Below are 4,762 nucleotides of genomic sequence, written 5' to 3' on the forward strand. Positions count from 1 at the left end.
AGCGGGTTTAGAAAAGTGGAGATGTTGCCTATAGCAACCAATCAGATTCTAGCTGTCATTTTGTAGAATGTACTAAATAAATGATAACTAGAATCTGATTAGTTGCTATAGGCAACATCTCCAATTTTTCAAACCCTCTGTTTAGTAAATCTAGCCCTTGGTATTGAACTTAAATTTCTTTTGGCTACTATTCCCAGAGCAACGGTCAAATGGAACGCGTCAATCAAGACCTTAAGTCTTTCCTCCGATTGTATACCTCTGAACACCAAGCAGCCTGGAGTGAGTTTTCACCTTGGGCTGAATTCACCCTCAATAACCACCTCCACAGCAACTCCGGTGAATCTCCCTTCTTTGTTGTCTTCGAAAGACATCCTATCATTCCCACTTTTTCTGAGATTCCTGTGTCCCCTGTTCCTGCCGTCAACTTTGCAGTACAGTCCTTCTCTAAAATTTGGACCCAAACCAGAGCCAACCTTGCCAGATCTGTCGCACGTTACAAGAACTCTGCATATCGTCAGCGTAGATGTTTTCCTATTCTCCATGTGGGCGATAGGGTATGGCTGTCCACCCGCAATTTAAGACGTGTTCCCTCTATGGAACTGGCACCACGTTTTATCCGGTCATCAACGCTGTATCTTATAAGCTCCAACTTCCTCCATCCCTCAAGATCCACAATTCTTTCCACATTTCCCTTCTGAAACTGTTGGTCCTCAACAAATTCATTAGAGATCCTCCTGCTCCCATTCAGACTACCTCCGGGGAAGAGTTTGAGGTAGAACATATTCTGAAATGTCGAATCTCTTGAGGCAGGACACAATACCTGGTTCATTGGAAAGGTTATGGGATTAGAGGAGAGATCTTGGGTCTCTGATGAGGATCTCCATGCTCCCCGCCTTTTGTCCAGATTTAAGAGAGGTCTGGTCTCCTCGGCAAATAGGAGGGCGGTACGGTCAGGTGCCATCCCTGCAGTACTGTTGCTGTCTGGGATGGATGCACGACTCCTTCTGGCAAGCGTTCTGTTGTCTAGCAATGCAGTGCTCCAAGCTGTCTGCATACATACGCTAGTGACGCTTTCTGTCTGAATCGGCGGGCTGTTCGCTTTGTATCTGCCTATCCGGAGCAGGCTCTCTCATGCTCCAACCAGGAGCGCCCTGCCTCTATTTAAACATGTCTCTGACACCACTAGGGTGCCAGAGTATTAGGCTTACACCTGATCTCCAGCGTTGTTCCAGCCTTCTGTTCCTTGTATCCTGCTAACTTGGCTTGTTACGGACTTCTCTCTGGATCCTGATTTGGCATTGACTCAGCTCTCCTGATACTATTTGGCTTCCCTGACTACTCTTTGACTTCTGACTCGGTACTGCATCGTTCTTCTGGTTTTCACCTCGGCCTGTGACTATCCGCTGTTCACCTATGTCGCTGGTGACTGTCTTGGAGAACCGTGACCTGCGCACCCTTTGCAGCCAGGGTCCATACCACCTTGCGGGGGTCCCTGGTGAATACCAAGGGTGCATTAGGCTCCGCGCCTCCCTACTCAGTCGCGTCAATACCAGCAGATAGCCTCAATCACACTTTCTTTGTGACAATATGAATGCATCATGGTATAAACAAAACATAACTAATGGCATAACTCGTATGTGTGGCAAGACGTATGTGTGTCTGTATATGCAATATACACTTACTTTATTAGATATACCTGTACCTGTTCACTAATACAAATATCTAATCAGCCAATCATATGGCAGCAGTTCAATGTATTAAAGTATGGTGATGTGGTCAAGATGTTAATTTGTTGTTTACCCGAAACACCAGTCTGGAGAAGAAATGTGATCTAAGTGACTGTGGTATGTTGTTGCTGCCACACATAGTAGTTTGAGTATCTCAGGAACTGCTGATCTCCTAGGACACAAATAATGTATAGAGTTTACAAATAATGGTGCATAAAAGAAAAACAAAACATCCAGGGAGGGCAGTTTTGTGGGTGAAAACACCTTGTTAATGAGAGGTCATAGGAAAATGACCAGACAGGTTCAAGCTGACAGGAAGGCGACAGTAACTCAAATAACTACAGCAGTATGCAGAAGAGAATCGCTGAACCCACAGCAAGTCGAACATTGAAGACGATGGGCTCCAGCAGCAGAAGACCACAAAAGGTTCCACTCTTGTCAGCTACAAACAGGAAACTGAGGCTACAGCGGGCACAAGGTCACAAAAACGTTATAGTTTATGTTGGAATAATGTCACCTGGTCTTATGAATCTCAATTTCTGCTCATATGGTAGGGTCAGAATTTGGTGTAATCAACCCAAAATCCAATGATCCATCCTGCCTTGTGTCAAAGGTACAGGCTTGTGGTTGTGTAACGGTGTGGGAATGTTTTCTTGGCACATATTAGTCCCCTTAATACCAACTGAGCATTGTTTAAATGCTGTAGCATCCCTGAGTATTGTTGCTGACCATGTGCATCCCTTTTTGACCACAGTCTATCCACCTTCTAATGGCTACTTCCAACAGGATAACATGCAATGTCACAAAGCACACGTCATCCCAAGCTGATTCCACAAACATGACAATGAGCCTCCACCGTCACCAGATCTCGACACAATCAATCCTTTGGGATATGGTGGAACAGGAGATTTGCAGCATGAATGTGCAGCTGACAAATCTGCAGCAATGTTTCCAGCACCTTTCTGAATCCATGCCACTAAGGCTGTTCTGGGGGCAAAGGGGGTTCTACCTAGTACTAGAAAGGGGTACCTAATAAAGTGGCCACTGAGTGTATACATGTGTATAATAATAAATAAACAAATATATATAAATATATATTGCATGAATGAATGTTAGTATACATGTAATCATGTATTGATTGTCACATATGTTGACTATTGATTTATGTATACTATGTCCCATGCTCTCCATTTAATTTAACCTTAACATCTACAGTCACTGCAAAGTGCTTCTCTTTCTCTTGTTTGGGTACAATCACTTCACATTGCACAAAAATGAACAACAGTGCTAGATACATTTCTATCACATATGTAATATATAAAAATGTGTATTTTTTAGTCTCTCAAGTCTCTTTGCAGATGGGTAGTGTCTCTGTGTTTATGAACCGTACATGTGTGTATACTTGAGAGCGATATGTATATCTGTCTGGGTGTAAGGTGATAGCAGTTCTTTCTTGCCTCTGTCTCTCTCCTCTCTGTTGTCATTCAGACTGTGTCCTCATTATCTGCTGATCAATAAATTGAGTCTTCACAGAGATGTGAAGAAGAAAAGAGGCACGAAATAAACCAGAACACAGAGAAATGGAGATGGGGAATACAGGTAATATACAGAATAAAAAACGATGATGAAACAGGGGAGGGTGGGTGAGATATATATACCTAAATGTACTTTTACTATACTGAATGTTGCAGGCCTACCCCTGTACTGTGGTATTTTTGTATCAATTGTCTGTTGTTTGTATATAAATGTATTGTTACTTGGCATGTTAATGCAGGTACAGCTTGCAAATGAGTTTGCTCAATGGGGTTTTTCTGGATAAGTAAATAATTTTATTGATACAATTTGAAGACTTTAGTAGATCACTGCACCAGGTACAATATGAAGAAATAGACATGGAGCTCACAAAGAGACCGCATCTAAAATGTGACACTGGGGTATAGACTGGCAGAGAAAGTAGAAACACAGAGGGTCATTTGTGAAGAGACAGTCGTTCACACATTTATATATTACTGCACCTGCCTTTGCATGTTTGCAATTGGTTATATGACTCGGATGGTGGAGCAAAACTGATATTAAAATTGACCAAAAGGAGAGAAGACTATGCAAACTAAAATGTGCAAGGTGTAGCAGGGTTTTCAGCGCCACAAATGGGCTTCATTTTACACCTGGTTCAGAAATGTTAAGTCTCAATTTCAATAGGAAGCTGCTGGTGCATTCATGCAAACCTAGTGAGATTTATACACAGATGTGTACTCAGAAAGCAATGTGTATGCTTAAATCTCAAATACCAGATTGATGAATGAAACATATCATCTTCCTTTCCTGAGTTATTTAATATAAAACAACCATACTCAGGTAATGGTGACCTAATGGCAGTGTGGGCAAAAGGGACACAGACATATGGCACTGAGATATAACCTTGCTTGCACACAATCAGCTTGCAAAGGGTGGTGCATTGCCATCCAAGTGTGCCAGTGATCATGGGCCAAAATGATGTCCATTATAGGCATCCACGTAAATGTTTGCGCAAACAAATGCAATAGCATTTAGGTGCAAAATAACAGACAGGCAGAACTGCGCTGTGCCTGTCCATCACAAATGAACCCCATAGTGTGTGGACACAAAATAGGTAACGACAAAGAGAAAGATGAGAGACAGGCATAAAATGAAAACAAATTAGATACTGAGGAGTCCACGAACAGGACAAGAACGAGACAAGGAGATTTATAAGAGAAATATAGGCAAGTGTATGTGAGGTAAGCATCAGAGCGAGAGTACAGTAAGAGGTGCACAAAACAGACGAGAGGAGATAATCAGAGACAGGCAGACTAGATGAAGGGAAAAGTGACGGGACACAGGTGAGAGACAGAGGAAAAGTGCTGCAAATAACTACTATGAAAAGGCAATGTGCGAGTGCCAGACGAGAGAGCACAGAGAGTGCAGGTGTGAGACTCATTAAGAGAGAAAGAATCTCAAAAGAGATATATAGGTGTAAAAGGGGAGGGACAATGTTAGGATACAGACAGGAAAACTGT

The 4,762-nt window shown here is 42.5% G+C and overlaps 1 protein-coding gene across 2 annotated transcripts in view; it reads right to left on the reverse strand.

Annotated features, from left to right (window-relative positions):
* The window catches only part of LOC142158683 (tubulin polymerization-promoting protein family member 2-like), a 64,434-nt gene that overhangs the window by 42,694 nt on the left and 16,978 nt on the right, over positions 1 to 4,762 (reverse strand). The gene's annotated exons all lie outside the window — the stretch shown is intronic.

The sequence above is a fragment of the Mixophyes fleayi genome, chromosome 1, assembly GCF_038048845.1.
Source record: "Mixophyes fleayi isolate aMixFle1 chromosome 1, aMixFle1.hap1, whole genome shotgun sequence".
NCBI classification, from domain to species: Eukaryota; Metazoa; Chordata; class Amphibia; order Anura; family Limnodynastidae; genus Mixophyes; species Mixophyes fleayi.